Genomic DNA, 19444 nt, shown 5'->3' with positions numbered 1-19444 from the left:
AGTGGCCTTGGTGACCTATCGGGAGAGGAGTCAAGGGTGCTGGCATGGCTTCTGGTTCAGTTACAAAACAATTAAGAGTTGACCTGCAGAAAAGCACCAGAGCGGGGAATTTTCCTGGTCACAGGCAGGCTCTCTGAGATGTGCACGTTAATATAAAATTGCAGCGAGTGTCCAGAAAACCCAGGCAGCCCCAGAGTGAGGAGAGGACTTCTTTTGCATCCCCAAAATAAGAAGAGGGCCCTGTTGGCTCATCCCCACAGCTCTCCGTGCAGGCTGTGACCCTGAAAGCTGTAGCTTTCTAGACATCTTTATAAAAGCCAGTACCCCTTTTCTTTGGATACAATCCCTCAATTGTACAATTGTAAATGACTCTAGGTGTCACCAAGGATGTTCATTCTGAATTGAAATTCAAAATCTTCCAGCAAGAAACTGTATATCTCCAAATACAAGCAAAGATATCTGGGTTTGTTGAATGAAAGTAATGTAAGCTGGCTGCTTTAACCGAATTTTCCTTTGAAAGTTATGCTCCTGCCACCAGAATCAGACTAATCTCAAAAGAGCAATTTTCTGAGGACTCTCTCTGCCCATCTCTGTCACCTCCTGTCTTCTTCAGAGGAATGACAAGATGGTCCACTCCTGGCAGGACACCCAACTCCTCAAGAGCTCTCCTGAGTAGGTGAGAAGCAGCAGCCACATAAGCCAAGCTCAATGCTGCTTCTCTCTGGGCTGGCGGAGGGCATTTAGACCTTGTCGTTTTTCTCAGCGGGGGATCCCACCAGCATTTTGGCCAAGGCAATGCTTTGTTCTATTGGACTGTCCCACATCACGGGGCATTTACAATTCATAACTACATTCCCCCAAATGCTAGCCATAGTTATTGTTGTGAAAAACCAGAAACACCCCAAGCATTTCCAAACACTCATTAGGGTTGTGGCACTACCTCTGATTGCAAACCATAGCAGTATTCACTGATGAAGCTCATTTCTATAAATATTTTGTTTTTCTACCTGATAAAAATAATTACTGCTCCTACTGGTCCATCTGATATGGTATAAAGAAACAATCTTTTTATATTTTTTTCTCAAAGGAGAAATACGTCAAATAAACTATAAATATTCTCCAGCTTATTGCTATTTTTCAGCAGAAGAAAGTAATCAAACTAAATTACAGAGACCACAGCTATCTCTAGGGCTTCAAAAGGCTTATACAGCATTTTTCTTGGAGAATTTAAAAATGAAATATAGTTCAAAAATCTAGAAACTAACGTGAGATTTTCTTTTCTTTTCTTTTTTTAAATAAATTCTGGAAATCAAAGGATCAAGCTAGAAGAATCACAGTACCAAGAAAAAGAACCCTCAAAACAAAGATGTATTAATAATAGCAGTGAAATAAAACTTGCCCTTCTGACATCCACCCCCATAATTGAGATACAATGATTGAAGTACTTTGTACTGTGAATACACTTTTGATTCCGAGGCTCCAAGTGCTAAGATTTAGTCGGAATGTACTTACTAAATTATATTAATCAAATTATTAGCATAAACTTCTGGGTACCATAAAGCAAGCTCTTTCGTTTTTAAGGGGAAAAAAAATCCAATCATTCCCAATCAAAAAACATGCCCTAAAATACCTAGAGGAGTAACTTGCAATAACTAACACATACTGGGAGAACATTCTACTGTTTGAAGTCAACAAATCCTAGGGAAGCATGCTCAGACAGACAGCACTTAAAAAAACAACAACTGCATTTAGATTTATAGGAAGATTTTTTTCACTTACTTCAAATTTCTGTACAATCCTTGCTCCTCTGTGTTAAGGGGGGGTGGGGGGGGATTCCCACGGTAATTTCTTTTTTTTCTAATTAAAAAATAAACAAAACAAAATACGTTATAGTTTCGAATCCGGCTTTGGGTGTCCTCAGGTATTTTCTTTGAGTCTCCCTTCCATAAATACTACTTTCAAATTCTCAACAAGAAGTAAACTATCAAAGGTGAGGCCAAAACGCTGTACGAAATCACATATCACAAAGCAAACCAGGCAAGCGCCTCTATTCGAAGTGATTATTCAGAACAGGATAAATTTAGAACGGTGCTTTCCAAACGGAGTCTGGGTGCGAACTGCAGTACAGGTGAAGGCTACATCCCAAAAGTTTCTCTGAAAAAAGATCGCCAAAATATGATTAAAAGGAGTCTTCTTTTTGAAGTAGTCACTCCCCCGGTGTCCTTGATACTGACATTCCCCAATCTGGCCTTGGTGTGGCCATCCATTACTGGGTAAATCCACGTGAAACCTGAGGACACTTCAGCCTGGGAGGACGCTGTCAGATGCAGTGGGGCAATTTCACATGGGACGGGCCTTTTATGGCCTGAACTCGAGAGCCTTGATCCCAGCTAATCTACCAAAATAGCTCTCGAAACTCAGAGGAGCCCATCAGCTGTTGCAATAGGCCTAGCTAGCAGCTACTTCAAATGCAGTGAGATTGTTCGCATTGTCTTTTGGCTTGTTTGATAGAGAAATAAAACATGCAACATCCGCCTACTGAACAGGCTATAATAGAACAGAATGGAGTGGGCAAACATGTCTCTAGTACTAGTTTGGGGGTTAAAAAAGAACACAATCATTGATAAAGCTCAGATGCTGAACACTCAGAAAGCAAGTAATATACTATATGCACACACACACACACACAAACACACACACACACTAAACAGCATGCTAGAAAGACACAGGTCTATTTCTTAGTTTACAAGTTGTGTAGACGTCTGCGGATTTCTTCCCACTTCCAATAATTGTAGAAAATGAGTCATCATAAGGAAGAATTGCCCTGGAAGGTCTTTCTCTGAAACAACACCTATATATTGTCTTAAAGCCAAAGACAATGCTCCAACTGGCAAGATCTACCCTCAGACGGATCACAGGTCACTCAACTCACTTAAAAATCAGTAGAACCTTAACTAATAATAATAATAAAGAACTATCAAGCACAACCACTTCTAAAAAAGACTATTTACATTTTTTAAATATGAAAACTAAAGATTACAACCCTGTTTACAAAAATACTTACAATTGTAGGTGTCCATGTTGTTAGGAAGAATGAAAGTCTCAATTGCTCATCCTCACTTCAACATAAATCACAAAGCCAGAACTCCCTGGCCGGAGCAAAAGCTGTGCTATGCGCTGGGAGGCTGGGGTGGTATGCCTCTGGGAAGCGGTTCTCAGACCACCAGCTGCATCTGTCAGCAGAGGCCTCCCAAAGCAGGATCTGAATTCCTGTTATTAATTAGTCTTGCAGGACAAAGCCTCCTCCTAAACAGACAGTCCTGTGGCCAGGTAAAAAGATGGCAGATACCCTGGACTGCCATAATAAACACCACCTTCATGACTATTTTGTATAAGGATTAAAAACAATTTGTCCAAGCCAAATTTTTCACCTGTTTCAAGATGACAAACAAATTTCACAGCATGACTTCCGCTTCCTAATCTCAGTCCTGGCCCTCATCTTATTTTCCTTTTGACCAATTTTGCTTTTCATCCATTTGAAATTTATTGTATGTTGTTTTATATGTTTATATAAGCTGCTTTAAACTCCTGCTCCTGGAGCAAAGCAGCACAAAAATAGATAAAAACATATGTAAAACAGTTGACCACGGACTCTTAAAAAAATATAGGGGGAGAAAATGAATCACGATTACCACAACAATGCAGTTTTTTCCCCCTAAAAACAGATTCACTCCCACAAAATAAACATCTAATATTGCATGCCTCTTAAATAGTTCCTCACTGCTTCCTGTAGCAACTAAACTGGCCTAAATTTGTACATTAGAGTATAACAGAATAATTCTTCTCAGATGTCCCTTTTATAAACCCTTTTTGTGTTTATTCAAATCCCAGTTAATTCTACCTGTGCAACTTGTTCAAATACTTCTATTTTTCTTCTATCTGCCAAATTCAGGAAACTCTCCTCAAACAAACTTCTTTCCAAAAAAGGACAGTAATCAGACCTGATATGCATGAGAGTAGATTTCATGATATACCCAGGAAGAAAATGGAAACTCATATATTATGGATTAAAATTAAAATAAGAACTAGACTTATATGAAAGTTGGACATTTCCAAGATATTTGATAAATAATTGTTTCTCATTTGATATTATTTAATACTAGTATTACAACAATATAGTAGACTACTATTCTTTCTACTAACTGTTCATTATGTCAGCTTTATTGAGAGTTTTAATCTTTTATGAGCTATTCTAGGAACCATATCTATTTATGATGTTGTTTCTAAAAGAAACAACTACATTCATATTTCTATAACCCCTATTTTATAACAAAATGAACATTTTGAAAGCAAAACTGAAAAACCCAACACCACTTACAATCATTCCAAAGAACATAAAATATTTAGATTAAAGTTAACATGTACAAGATCTGTATGCTGTAAATAATATAATGCTGATAAAAGACATCCAAGAAGACCTAAATACATAAACATACAAGGTCAATTAAGTTTGCGAACTCATCCTAGAAAAAGTGCTGAATATTCATTGCTGAATATCACTACGGTCACCTTTGAAGTACTCCCCTTGGGAAGCTATGCACCAACACCAGCACCTAGTCCACCCTTCAAAGCACTTTTGGAACTCTTTTTCTGGAATGGCCATCAGAGCGATTGTCGTATTACCCTTGATGTCCTGAATGCCATCAAAATGTCTTCCTTTCAATATTTCCTTTATCTTTGAGTAAAGAAAGAAGTCATTAGGGGCCAGACCAGGTGAGTGGGGAGGGTGTTCCAGGGTGTTCCACTAAACAAAGTTATTTGTTTACTGGCTAAAAACTCCCTCACAGACAGTGCCGTGTGACCTGGTGCATTGTCATGATGCAAGAACCATGAATTGTTGATGAAAAGTTCAGGTCATCTAACTTTTTCATGCAGGCTTTTCGGCACTTCCAAATAGTAAACTTGGTTAACTGTTTGTCCAGTTGGTACAAATTCATAATGAATAATCCCTCTGATATCAAAAAAGGTTAGCAACATCATTGCAACAAGTTTGTGAACATAATTGTCACACCTTGTAGACTGTGTTCATGTGTTGGAATAGTAAAGGGGTCAGTTCTCCCCAAAACAATCTATAGATTTAATACAGTTACTATCAACATCCCAGCAAAGTTTTTTCATAGATTTAGACAAGCTTATTTCAAAACTTACATGCAGAGGCATAGGCCTTAGAATAGCTAACACAATCTTGAAAAAGGAGAATAGTGTAATCAATCTATCCATATTGAGGTCTACTATATAGCTACAGTAATGGAATATAGAATCCAGAAGCAGAGCCACAGAAATATATCCAACTGATTTTTGACAAAAGGTGCCTTTTCAACAAATGATACTGAAGCAGTTGGACATCTGTGGGGGGAAAGGGGGGAATTAACCTTGACCTAATCCTCATAGCTTTTACAAAAAGTAACCAATACAAATCATTAAATTAAACGTAAAATATAAAAGTATAGAACTTCTAGAAAAAAATAGAAGAAAATCTTCAGGACCTAGGCAAAGCGTTCTTGGACTTGACACCAAAAGCACAATCCATAGAAGGAAAAAAAAATGACAAATTAGAATCATCAAAATGTAAAACTTCTGCTTTGCAAAAGACTCTGTCAAGAGGATGAAAAGACATTCTACAGAGTGGGAGAAAATATTTGCAAATTACATATCTGAAAAAGGACAAATATCTAGAATATCTGAAGAACTTAAAATTCAACAGCAAAGAAACCAAACAGTCCAATTAGAAAATGGGCAAAAGTCATGCAGACAATTCACCAAAGAAGATACACAGATGGCAAACAAACACAGGAAAAGACATTCAACATCATTAACATCAGAGAAATGCAAATTAAAACCACAAATGAGATATCTCTACACACCTATCAGAACGACAAAGATGAAAAATGGTGACAACACCAAATCCTGGCAAGGAGAAACTGGATCACTCACACATCGCTGGTGGGAATGTAAAATGGCACAGCTACTGTGGGAAACAGTTTGGCAGTTCTTTAGAAACTGAACTTGCCAAACCAAACTGCCAGATGACCCAACAATTGCACTCCTGCACCTCTATTCAAATGAAACAATTGAAAACTTATTTTCCTACAAAAACTTGAATACAAATATGCGTAGTAGCTTTACTCGTAATGGCCCCAACCTGGAAAACAACCCAGATGCCCTTATGGATGAAATGGTTAAGGAAACAGTGATGCATTCATACCATGGAATGCAACTTAGCCATAATATGAAATGAACTTGAACACACGCACCAACCTTCGTGAATATCCAGAAATTATGCTGAGTGAAGGAAAGGCAATCCCAAAAGGTTAGATGCCGTATGATTCCATTTTTACATCATTCCCCAAATGACAACATTGCAGAAACGGAAAACAGAAAAGGAAAAGAGTGGTCATCAGAGGTTAGAGATGGGAGAGAAGTGGCTCTCAAAGGGCACCACGAGGTATCCTTGTTCTGGAACTCTCCAACTGTTCTGTTGACTGTCCCAGTGCCAATATCCTGGTAATGGCTTGTTTTATACTTTTGCACAATGTTACCACTGGGGGAACATGGGTAAAAGGTACACAGCCTCTCCCTACTGTTTTTGAATCTAAAATTATCTCAAAATTTAAAGTTTAAGTATTAAAGAAAAACCTACTTCAAATGAAACTCTTAATGCAACCCATTTGTAAATGGGCTACTTAACTGTAATTGTATTTTAAATAAATCTAAGTAGATTTTCCCGGTCATCAGTGCCATCATAAAAAATTCAAATCGGAAATGTTTCTATAAGAATGGAAGTCATTGATTCAAAGTAAAGCATTTGATAGAGAATAAGAAATGAAAGCACTGTTTCCCAATTAAAATATGTTTACTTGGCAGGTTGTATGAACACTTACAAGGGCACCTACGGCCTATCTGATTATAGAACAGGATTTCTCCACATAATTTTCAGAAGTTCAATCCACTGCACAAGGTGATTAATTTTCAAAACCTTACCTACACTTGAGAAATAAACAAGAAAACAACTCTTTAAGACAGGGAGGAGACTGGGCCTCTCAAATATAATGCTACTACCCTGTTTCCCAGAAAATAAGTCTTAGCCAGACACTCAGCTCTAATGCATGCTTTGGAGCAAAAATTAATATAAAACCTGGTCTTATTTTACTATAATATAAGACCCGGTCTTTATAATCGAATCTAATCTAATACTGGATCTTATATTAATTTTTGCTCCAAAAGACACATTAGAGCTGATGGTCCGGCTAGGTCTCATTTTCGGGGAAACACAGTATAAATACCATAGAAAACATGTTTTTGAATTCCAGAGTTCTACAGTCTTGAAGGTTTTATTCCTCAAAATAAAAAGATAAAAGTTCAGCCTTCCAAGTGGTAGAATGGGGCTGACTGAGAATGTTTCAGTGCCCTTCATTGTCTCAGATTCCGTAAAACCTAAATCCAAACATCCTGAACTGTCCCTCCTGAAGACCAAACTAACTTACACTGGACTTCTGTTTTAGAAAAAGATTAACTTTGGGAATGCTATGCAATGCACAGATGAGATTAAGCTTCTTTTCATTCACTGGAGGAGAGCAGAACACCAAGTTCAAATATATGCTCCAGCTTCTCTCATCTCCCAACCCACAATAAGTTCCTTCAGCCCACCTCACCCCTTCAAGCACTTGCCCATCTTGTTTCTCTTTCTATCAGTACTAGTCTTCCATTATCAACCACTGTCTCCCCCAGCCCAGTCCCCTTTGGTTCCAGTTCCCTCACACCCAGGAACTGCTCCCCCCAATAAAAGACTTGGCCTTTCTATAACATCTGACCCTTTCTGATCACTTCTACCTTTTTGGAGCAGGCTGTTTTTTAAAATTTCTTTGACACTGCTTTCTCCGCCTCTCCCCATGCCAGCCGACCCCTCCCCACCCCCCTCAGTTGTATCACTGCTCCTTCTTCCTTTCCTCTCCCTCAAATGCCTATTTCTCAGGATTCTGACCTTGGCAGTCTTCTCACTCTACCTCTCCCAGAGTGAGTTCTGCCACACCGAAGGCAGAATTCAGGATGGTGGTGATTTCTTGGGGCTCAGAATGCCAGAATATCTCACAGAAACATGTGACTCAAGACAAATGATACTACACTCATCCTTTCCCATCATGACCCGTGCTCTTGTTTTCCTAACTGACCACAGCTTCACCACGAGCCCCGCCTCACTTGCGCTCACCATTCCCATCCCAGCAATCTCCAAGTCTTGCTTCCTGAAGCTCAGCCGTCCTCTCTACTTCCACTTTCCCATCATGCTTTTATGGCCTCTTGCCAGGACTCTTGCAAGAGCCTCCAACTGCTCTTCCCTCCCCCACTGAGACCTCCCCAAACCCATCCTCTCCCTCTTACCAGTGCCAACCTGGCGGCATCACTCCCAACTAAAACCTCCACACTGGCTCCAGCAGCAGCTCCCCTGCTTGGGTATGGCAGGTGCTGCCTCTTGTGGGCGTCCAGTTACTTCTCCCTGATAGAGCAGTGTTCTTGGAGAGTAAATGTAAGACTGTCCTTCTAAAAGACCACTTTCACCCTCTTGCATTTAAATATTCATCAGTAGGTGGAAAAAGGTATCAGGTTTAAAACAAATGGGGGGAAATGGTGCTTAACCTGGAGATTCTCTCATATAGACCAAGATCTGCAATGACTTACTTGTGCCGATACGTTGCTAATAGTTGTGTGACAATTACAAGGAATTTTAATGTCTCGCTTTATTACAAACATCACATGTGGATACATCCAGGAGATATGTGATATGTAGATAGCATCCAGCATACAAGTGCTGGTGGACAACAGGAAGTCAAGAATGTCTGGCCCATTGGATAAATTCCAAAGTCCCTGGTTTCTGTGACCTTATATTTTCCTACCTTTCAGCCATATATCCCACCACCCCTCCCCGCAGAAAGTGACCATGACAAACCACACTGACCATGGTTACTGTGTCCAGGCTGTTCTCTCTACTCAGAATGCCTTTCCTTTCTTTTCAATTAAAAAATACCCTAATCGTCCTTTAAGACTCAGTTGACTTTATTTTTTCTACAAACCCTTCCTTTCCTGATGTGCTCTATGATTTCCAACCTGTAAACTGTTGGCACCCAGGAACCAGGGACTCCATCTTATCTCTGTATCCACAGAACCTAGCAACATGTGCCACTTGATAAATGTAATAAATGTTTGTGATGTAAAGACTGAAAATAGAATAAAAACAGCTTGCAGTTAGTTCTCTTTTTCTCACTTTAGTACAGTAACATTCTCCTATTTTTTCTAGGTTGGATTAATCAATACTTAATATTCCGAAGTTGGAGAGTGACAAGAGTGACAAATTGGTTCCTCAGATTATAGGCAGAAAATGAAATAAATAGAGCCAGCTCAAGTGCTTTTGGGCAAGAGCCTCACTTTCCATTATTCCTCTGTGAAGCACCTATTTCTGAGCAAGGATGATGTCAGAGCGTTGGCTAAAACTGTCAGTGCCGGGAAAGGAGAGCTCTCTCACTGTTTCTGCCTTCTGAAAAGTTCTGCTTTCTAAATGGCAGTGAACACGAGCAATCATTAGAAGTGTCATTTTAAGCTGCTCATTTCTGGGGGATTAAAGGACTACGCAGACAGGATCTATATCCCTCACTTCTGCTATGACAGGACTATACTTGAAATCATTTCACTTTCTTTTTTTCATTTTCCATAAACTTAGGATCATGACATCTATGAGTGAAGACAGGGACATGCCTTAGTCTCCCAGCGTCTACACTGATAAACCACTATGAGAACAAATAATTTCACTTTTGCATAGATTTTTTTTTTAAAGCTAAAAGGGGGGTTATTACTTTTAGTTAACAATATTTTGCAACCAAAAAAAAAAAAATTTCCCTGTCCCAGATAATCTAACTCAACGAAGCAATGAATCTGTCTGTCTGTCTGTCTCTCTTAAAGCTTATGGAGAACTTCACTGGCTTTGGATGACAATCTTTCAAGCACCAAGGTCATGTGTAGGTCACTGGCTTTAACAACAGATGAGCAAGCCAACTCTTGTCTCTCAGGCTGCTGCTTCAAGAGCAATGGGTGTGTAGCAACACTCAGCGTGAACAGAATTGCTGGTCTCACGGTCAAAATGAAATGTGAGTTTGCCAAAGGGGAGCCTGGACTGTGTTTATGAGTTCTGGCCCCAGGGACACAGCCTCTCACACGGCTGGACCAACATCACATTCCTGGACGCCAGGCTCAGAGTCCTCAGAGTAACTAGAGATGTACAAAGTGTGACATGATCCATTTCGGCCACTATATATCTAGAAATATGGGATTTTTGTCCATTTGTCGCATGGCAGAACCACAGAGGTGGTTTCTCAAGTGGGAACATGAGCTTAAAGCAATGCAGCTGGTGAACTGAGGACCTCCTACACCACAGAAGACTCTAGAGGCTCTTTCTTTTCCATGCTGTTGTTGACATCACAAAGCTTTGTACCATAAGTGGCTTCCTCTACTGCTCCCAAACACCAAGAGGGAATAGACAATTCTTACTCCTGAATGAAAAATATGGAGTACCTAAGGTTCTTCTCAAGGAGTGCTGTGAAAAGACAAACATCCGTACTGTGTTCCAAAGGAGAACCAGGAGAAATGTCTGCACCTCAGAGATACACTGGCAACAGAGAGGACGTGGGCAGCTTTCTCTCCCAGTCTCCAAGAAACCCCACACAACTTGGGTTGGAATCCCACTGCATGCACTTTCCAGCTCAATATGGGTCCCACTATAAAGTTCATTTTCTTTTCCTCCAGAAACACAGTTATAAGTAATGGCTGCACACTTGGGCCAACCCACGAAAGCCTGATAAACCTGTAATAAAGTGGAACCACAGTACCAATAATTCTATAAAACTGAACCACTGTGTGTTAGAGCTTAAAATGGATTTGTGGCTCCAAGAGGGGATCCTAAAACACAGCTCCCTGGCAGCACAAATGGTGACTTCCTACCCTAACGTGTAAGCAGTGACTCTACTTTTGGGGCAGGGTCTACAAAACTGAGGAGGTGGGCACTGTCTGAAAACCCACATGTGGGAGAACAGGGGAGGGGGGTGACGTCAACTGAGGGGGCAGTGTGATGAGGGCTGAGTACAGGAGGATGGTAATTTCTGGGGCAGGTGGAACACACTAAGAACTAAAAAGTTCAAGAAAAAAATGGAAAGATACAGGACTCAATCGATAAAGTTTTGCTTTATAAACATTGACTTCATTTTCTTATATTTCTCATTTCACTGCATCAGGGGAAAACTTGGTTTCCATCCAGAGATCAAAAATCACGGATCTAGATGAAGACTTCCATAGTCCCATCGAGTTCTAAAACAGCTGAGATTCTGTATTTCTGGGGCAAAAGGGTACCGCCTCACATTCATCAAAGAAAAATGGAGAGAATTAGGAAAAAGAAAAGGAGGAAATAAAAAAAAGGAAGGTATTCCAAGGAAAGAGAAAGTATGTTAACACAATGCATTCTGGAATGAGAATTATTAAACAGCAGGAGAGTAAACAAAGATGAAAAACCCTTGACCACACCTCAGCTTCCCTCTAACAGGACTCCGTCAGTCTATGGCAGGTAACTTCAAAGATCCTAAAGTTATCTCACGGATTTGTTATATTAGAGTGGGCTATTTATTAGCATGTATGAAGAATTCCCTGCAGAGGATCTACTGAAAATATAAAATTAGTGGGGTGGAGAATGTACATTGTATGAAGAGGAAGACAGGAAATAAATACACAAACATACCCTCAAACTACTGCAATTATTTAGGAATTCTTCCAGGTACTCTTTGTTATGGCTTTCTTCCTACCCTGAAGCTCAGCCATCCTACCCACAGTGCCACTGCCCCGAGAAGGCGAGTTCCATGAGGAAAGAGATTTTTGTCTGTTTGTAGACTGGTGTTAATTTCCAGTGCGCAGAACCATGCCTAGCATGTAGGAAGTGCTCAATAAATAATTGGTGAAGGAATAGAATGAATAACACATACTTCACAGGGGTAGCGCCAAAACAGAACGATTTTTTCCAAAGGCTACTTCCCCTCTTGTTGCTCCCATCACTCTGCAATCTGTGATCACAATCCCTGCTAGCTTCGTGTAGACTGTTCCACAAACCTGAATTCATTTTCTTCCTTCCCAAGTACCTCCTTGGGGGAGATTTTCCTCAGTAAGCAGTGCTTGATTTCCACATAGGAGACCCTGGCAAATCCCTCCGTGCCTTCTCATGTTGTAGGCATAGCATCACTTAGGCCCACTGTACCTGGACCAAGTGCACGCACAGACCCTGCCTGCAGCCTCTAAGATAAGCTACGTGACGTGGCAAACCCTGAAGGCAGCATGACTTTCCAGAGCCAGGCTCACAACAGGCCCTCTCTAAATGTTTTCTGGTGATGGCCACATGGACAAGTTGAGTCTCTTCTCCCCAGAAACACGACACTGCTTTCTATACCAACAAGTATTAATTCAAATCCCTAGTGGGCAGTCCAGGATATGAAAAGTCCAGTAATCTAATCTTGCAGAGGAAGAAGTATGAATCATCATTACACGGTCTGACACAGAGCAAAGTGATTAATCCCAGACTGCACAGAGGTTCAGGTCCACGGCGACGGTTCCTCCTGGGCTGCTCACCAAACAGCGGGGACCAGGAGGCCAACATCACAGCAGCGACAGCACGGTTTGTATTCCAGGGGAGGAGACGCAAGGAACAACAGTGCCATGTTCTCAGGACCACACTTTAAAGCTGTTTGTTCTGAGGGAAATTCTGTGACGGAGGGGGCAGAAGAGTGGAAATTTGGGTCTCAAAAATCTTGCGTCTTCTATCTTCTGATTCTGGTGGAAACTGCTTCAGCTCTGAAGCTTAGTTATAAGTAGGAACTATAAGGTTTGCCGGATCATGGAATCTTAGAAAATAACCCAAGACCCCAATTCTCTCCAGGAGAAAACAATAGAATATGTACAGGACAAGCAGAGCCATGCAAAACAAATCTAGTTAGAATGTTCTCTTCACCACATCACAGAAACATCCAGTTCTGAAGGAAGGTCTTGGCCTTTTCCTGAAACATTCAAAAAGACCACCGCAGCTCTCCATCTCCCACCAAGAAACCACAGCCCCAGTGCACTTGGGAAAGTTGGTCAGGGCGCCCGCAGCCCTGAACCATCCCTCGGCTTTTTGTCTTTTTCTTTTGCACAGCTGTGTTCAATTTTCTGTCCTTGGGGTTTTTAAAGGAACATTTATTCTAGGGCCAGGATTCTCAAGTTTTATGGTTATACAACTCCCTCTCCCAGAGCCAAAGAATGTTTGAAAAGTCTAAACCCACAAAGAGAATTAGTAAAAGTATCCAAATGAAAGTGAAATAAAAAGTTAAGAGTTGTTCCAATTTATATTCAACCTCTTATTTGATTGTGTTATACCTTCTGTTTGCCCTTCGAGATGTTTGCTACCCATTTTTCATGCAATTAAAGGCGCGCCTGTGTGTGTGTGTGTGTGTGTGTGTGTGTGTGTGTGCATGTATGTATGAAAGAGAGAAAGAGAGAGAGAGAGAGAGAGGGAGAGAGAGAGAGAGAGAGAGAGAGAGAGAGAGAGAGAGAGAGAGAGAGAGAGAGAGAGATTGGGGACAGGTAAGGACCAGAGAAGTCCAAAGGTATAGTTATATTCTTCTGTGGTTTCTGTTTTGCATTTTATGGTAGATTTAATTTTGAATAAGGCCTACATCTTACATTGGATTTAATAAAACATCACAAAGAAAGACATTCCTTTAGGAATTTTATGTGCTTGTTTTTCCTATTTGGAGAGTTGGATAGTAGCAGGTTTTTAGTAGTAGGGCAGCAGTTTAAAAAAAAAACCCTACATTTTTACTTAAAAAGTCAAATTGTGGCATTTTTAGTTGCAATGCTCAAAGTACTTTATCAAGATCCAAAATTCATCCCCCCACACACACATCAAAAAGAGAGCACGAGGCCCCCAACCAGCCCATGAAATGCTACCCAGGTTTCCAAATGCAACCAAACGAAGTTATTTCAAAAAATCCAGAGGGCCCTTACCTGTCCTCTTCTGTTGTTCACTCTTCATGTCACCCAGATTCCCACATCGCAAAGACATCTGCCCAAAGGCTCTGGCTGCCCAGGCTCACACTCATCACTTTTAAGTTTGCCCCAAGCTCTAGCTGCCTGTTTCCTGCAGCTCATCTGATCTGACAGACAAAGCCAAGTTCAAGCTTTGGGGCCTGAGGTTTGTGACACAGCACACACCACCCACATTAGAGGCCTGGCTGCATCCCAAAACAAACAAGACAGTTTTGAGAAACAAAGCAATTTGCACAGAGCCTCCCTGAGCAGAAAAAACTCAGTCAGTGCTCCTCCATAAAATGATCTGAAATGTTGTCAGTGGTACCTGCTTCATACAATCCGAGCCTCTGAAAACAATCAGAAGACACTGTACATTGACCTTGTCCAACCCAGGCCATGGTGAGCCTCCCGCAGGCTGCTCTCAAGAAGCAGTTAGCTGTGCACACAGCAGACTAAATTCCTTCTCTTTACAACCACGTTCTCTAGCGCTTTTATAATCAAGATATAAAAAGTGCCCTTTAGGCAAAATAACAGGCTGAGGTTTAAATGATTCTTCCCGATAACCACTCTCATTCTCTCCTGATTGGAAGTTACCAGAAGCTGGCAAAATCTCTAAATTGGGCAGGGGATAGCTGAAAAAAACAGGATTCTAAAGTCAGGGTTTCTTTTAAGCTGGTGTTTTCTTATTTCCTTGTGGATGATATTCTAGCTTCTCACCAAGTAGGACACATTACTAATAATGTTTTCTCATAATAATACATTTAAAACCCTGTGGACCTGTGCTCTGGGACAAATTAAGATTCTTCTTTCAGAATGAGAATGTTTTCATGCAAGTAATACTGAAAAATTCTTCCCTCAAAATCCACAAATACATGGCCCTTCCGTATACAATAAAACACAACCAAACAACAACACATAATTTTTTAAAACACATACACAAGAAAAAATCCTTATGAAGAGCCGTTAACCAGGGCTTGAAAAACGAGGATATTTTCTACTTTTGTGCCAAGCTAGTTAGAAAATGTTGGATTTTAAAAAAATACTGTTTTATCATAGGCCATTTATATGCCTAAGTAGCAGTCCGTTTTCTCAAGAGTAAGTAAAAATTGCGTCATTACTTAAAGGAACATGTATCTTTAAAAGTCGTTTCCACACAGTTTAAATTAGTACAGAAGCATGGGAAACAATGTGTTCAGGCCAATGGTAAGATGTATGGTCAACGTACTCCTGAGGTTTATGAAATGCATCTGCCTCAAGCATCTGTATGTGTGCCTTCTGAGAAAGTTACCACTTCTCCCTCCACCTTGCTTCAGGACCCACTATGCGTTCAGTGGGCCAAATATCGGGTTCCATTGATGTCTACTGAGATGTACATACAGTGACGTACATACAACCAGAAATTTGCTTTATAAAGACTGTGGCTTAAAGTATAGAATGCCTTTGCTCTATTCTGACTTCAAATAAACATTTTCAAACAATTTGATTGAAACTTTGAAAAAGCGCAGTAATAAAATCCTTCTCTCAGCTTTCTCCCAATCAAAATAACAAAAGAAAATCAAAACCATTAGAGAACAAAGCAAAGAATGACCCTCCTGTCTGGATCCCAGCCCAGCACTACCCACCCCTACCTACAAGTTGGCAGCTGCCTAGCTGCAGGATTTATACCCCTAAGAGCTGGCTCCATGGGAAGAGATGGCCTTCAAACCCTACCAGCACTCAGCCCTCGGCACTCAGTTGTTTCAGCAGAGCAGGAAAGGATCCTAGAGCAATTTTTCACCAGAGTGTGGTTCCAGCAATCTTCTAGAAATACTAGCCTACCTCCCTCTAGTTTAACACTTCACATTCCCTCTGCAACCCACTGTGATCTGGTTTCCACTACTGAACTTTTTTTTTTTTTTTTTTTTTTTTTTGGTCATGGTACCAATTGTTGCTGTGTTTTTGTTTTGTTTTGTTTTCAATTACAGTGGAACAACATCCATCTTGGCAGTTCCAAAAGATGCTTCTGTTCTCCTCTTACTGAACTCTCTGTCACTCCACCTCTGTGGACCCCTCCCTCCTTCTCAAACCACCTGAGTTCTGTGACCCTAAACTCTCCTACTTGCCTTCCTCCCTGGCTGGTGCTCCTTTTGTTTTCTTTGTGGTTCTCCTCTATTTTACCTCATTCTTAGACTTATTCATTCCCCCAGCCTATCTCTGCCCCCCAATCTATCTAGCCATTTCTTCTCTCTCTCTCTCTCTTTTCATCCTTGCCTATGGATTCACCTACTATCTAAATTTTAAATCCAGTCAGAATTGCTCCTCTGAGTTCTAGATGCACATTCAACTGTCTAGTTAATATCTCTATCTGGATATTTAACAGGTACTGAAACTTAATGTATCCACAACAGAACTCTGGATTCTCAAAGCAGGCTGTCACCATTTAAAAAATAAAAACAACTCCATCCCTAGTCTTTCCTCTCTTTCTCAGACGTTGCCACAGCCAAAATTTAAGAGTCATTCTTTTCAATGATTCCAAAACTGGACTCCAAAATTTAAGAGTCATTCTTTTCAATTCTTCTTTTCACCTTACTCCCTATGTTAGTATCTCATCAATCACCAAATGCTGATACTCACACATCCAAAACACATCCCATACACACACACACACACACACACACACACACACACATATGTACATGTTTCTAGGAGTGGATATGCTAGATTATAAAGTACTTCTATGTTTCCCTGTATGAGGAACTACCAGACTATTTTGCAAAGCAGCTATTTGGAAAGATTTTTACAATGTATGAGAGTTCGAATTTCTCCATATCCTCACCAACACTTGTTACTGTCTGTCTTCCATACTGGAATGAAATAGTATCTCGTTATGGTTTTGATTTGCGTTTCCCTGATGGCTAGTGATACTGAGAATCTTCTCAGGTGCTTATTGGCTGTTTGCATATCTTCTTTGGAGAAATGTCCACTGAGATCTTTGCCTATTTTTGAGGTGGGTTATCTTCTTACTATTGAATTGTAAGAGTTCTTTATATATTCGAGATAACAAGTCATTTATCAGATTATATGATTTGCAAGTATTTTCTCCTATTCTGTGGGTTGTCTTTTCACTCTCTTGATAATGTCTTTTGATGCACAAAAGTTTTAATTTTGTTGTAGTCCAAATTATCTATTTTTCCTTTGTCACTTGTGCTTTTGAAATTATATCTAACAACCACTGCCCAATCAAAGGTCAAGAGATTAACAACCATGTTGTCTTCTAAGAGTTTTATAGTTTTAGCTCTGACATTTAGGACTTTGATCCATTTTAAATTAATTTTTGTATATGGTATGAGATAGGAGTCCATCTTCCCTCTTTTGCATGTGGATATCCAGTTGTCCCATAACCATTTGTTGAAAAGACTTCTTTTCCCACTGAATTGTCTTGGAAAATTTGTCAGAAATCAAGTACCTTAAATGTATGGCTTTATTTCTGGTCTATTAATTCTATTTCAAAAACTGTATGTCTATCCTTATGCTAGTACTACAATGTCTTGATTTCTGTAGCTTTGTGTTAAGTTTTTAAATCAGGAAATGTGAGTCTTCCATTTTTGCTATTTTTCAAGATTGTTTAGGTTATTCTGGGTCCCTTAAATTTCTATATGAATTTTAAGATAAGCTTTTTAATTTCTGTAAAGAATCCATCTGAGATTTTGATAGTGATTGCATTAAATCTATAAATCAGTATAGGAAGCATTGCCATTTGAACAATAGTAAGTCTTGGTCTATGAACATGGGATGTTTTTTCATTTATTTAGATTTTCTTTAATTTCTTTCAATAATGTTTTATACTTTTAAGAGTATAAGTTTTACACTTCATTGGTTACATTTATTCCTAAGTACATTATTATTTTCCATGCTAAAGTAAAATAAATTATTTTCTTAATTTCATTTCAGATGTTCATTATAAGTGTGTAGCAATACAGTTGATCTTTGTGTATTGATCTTGTATCCTGCAACCTTTCTGAATTTGTTCATTAGTTCTATAGTTTAGTAGATTTTCTGTACACAAGATCATGTCATCTGCAAATAGAGATAGTTTTAGTTCTTCCTTTACAGTCTAGAAGTCTTTTATTTTAAATTCTTCCCTAACTTCCCTGGCTAGAGCCCCCAGGATGACATTGAACAGAAGTGATGAGAGTGGACATCTGTGTCTTATTCCTCATCTAAGGGGGAAAGCTTGCAGTACTTTATGATTAAGTATGATGTTAGTTGTGGGTTTTTCATAGACTCCCTTTTCAGGTTCAAAAAGTTCCCTTTGATTCCTAGTTTGTTTCATTTTTGTTGTTTTGGGTTTTATTAGTTTTGTTTTTGTTTTATCATGAAGAGGAATTGTATTTTGCCAAATGTTTTCTCTGCATCAAACATAGACTTTTGCACTTGCTTTCCCCTGTGTATGCTCTCTCTATACTATCTCCATTACTCAGTACTTCTCATCTTTATGGTTCTCTACTTCTGGGCAGTCCTGGTCAATCATATTCAAAAGTTCCCATCCACCAATATCTTTTCCCCAGTCAGTCTATTATATAACCTTCAAAGTACTCATCCATCATTATTATAATCACAAAATCGGATAACACTTGTATTAGGCTTAGTATTTGCCAGCAAGTAGTCATCTGAATCCTCCCAACAACCTTATTAGACAGATGTTATTATCATCAATTTACAGATATGGAAATTGAAAAAGAGGTGAAATGTCTTATTCAAGGTCATGCAGTTTATAAGTGACAGACTCAGAATTAAAACCCAGGCCCCCTAGCTCCCCAGATCATTCTCTTAAATATCTGTTATCATGCCTATCAATAATTGCTCTTACTTTCTTCTTACCTTATTTACTATCTATGCACAAACAGTGACAATATCATTTATTGTTGTCATTTTAGAATCTAACACCGTGCATTGCTGGTGTTCAGTAAATATTTAATGAATAAATGGAACACTGGTCTTAAGATGCCCAGAAGAAAAGAGTCCAGATGACTTTGGTCAGCACTACTGACTATACACACCCATGGAGATTCATAAGACTCATTCGTTTTTGAGATCCTTCAAAAACAATTGTTTAACTTTAATCCAAGGTTTTCCAAACTCATCTGAGCACAGACCCATCTTCCCACCTCCATCTCCACAGTACTAATACTCTAGGGAACTGTGTTCTCAGAAACACACTTTGAGAAACACTGCTCCAGAGAGGCAGTTCAGATAGAACATTTCCTGAAAGGAAGCTTTTGCTCCCCTTCCTGTGACTGGATCTGCTCTCATCTAGAAA

At 39.7% G+C, this 19444-nt stretch overlaps 1 protein-coding gene across 8 annotated transcripts in view; it reads right to left on the bottom strand.

The window, feature by feature from the left end:
* The window catches only part of SVIL (supervillin), a 225532-nt gene that overhangs the window by 148105 nt on the left and 57983 nt on the right, over positions 1-19444 (bottom strand). For 5 of the 8 annotated variants that reach the window (XM_081054513.1, XM_081054511.1, XM_081054518.1 and 2 more), the window contains exon 3: positions 1780-1857. The exons of 2 other annotated variants lie outside the window; for them this stretch is intronic. The gene's annotated coding sequence lies outside the window, so the exon portion shown is untranslated. Of the gene's footprint in view, positions 1-1779; positions 2335-19444 lie in introns of those variants that run through there. One more of the 8 variants, XM_081054512.1, reaches the window with a different exon arrangement.

The sequence above is a fragment of the Rhinolophus hipposideros genome (genome assembly GCF_964194185.1).
Source record: "Rhinolophus hipposideros genome assembly, chromosome: 1".
Classification (NCBI taxonomy): Eukaryota; Metazoa; Chordata; class Mammalia; order Chiroptera; family Rhinolophidae; genus Rhinolophus; species Rhinolophus hipposideros.
This window is presented reverse-complemented; position numbering and strand designations above follow the sequence as displayed.